The following is a 423-nucleotide window of genomic DNA, read 5'->3' as shown; positions in this document are numbered from 1 at the left end:
GTGGAGGGAAGACACAGGGAGAGAGTAGGGTATGGGGAGAGACAAGTGGAACTGGGGTCATTTGGGGAGGACCTGGAAACCTAGTGCAGTAGAAACTTTCTAGAAACTATGAGTGTGACCCTAGCAAGGATTCCTAGTAAGAGAGGATACAGAGCCTGGACTGTCCATCTTCTATAACCAGACAAAGCTTCTAGTGATGGAACCGGAACGCCAATCCAGCCACAAAACCTTCGACCTTCAACCCACAACCTGTCCTGCTTTCAAGATGTGCTCGGGCAACGGTGGGTCAGAGCTTCTGTGAGTGGCCAACCAATGCCTGCTCAAAGTTGAGGTCCACACTTCAAGAGAAAGCCTGTCCTCAACACTGTCTGGATGGCTAGAAACCAGAAGCTGGTCCAGAGACCATCCAAACATAACAGACAA

The sequence above is a fragment of the Mastomys coucha genome, unplaced genomic scaffold (genome assembly GCF_008632895.1).
Source record: "Mastomys coucha isolate ucsf_1 unplaced genomic scaffold, UCSF_Mcou_1 pScaffold22, whole genome shotgun sequence".
Lineage (NCBI taxonomy): Eukaryota > Metazoa > Chordata > Mammalia > Rodentia > Muridae > Mastomys > Mastomys coucha.
The sequence above is the reverse complement of the archived record's forward strand: the minus strand, read 5'-3'. Positions refer to the sequence as shown.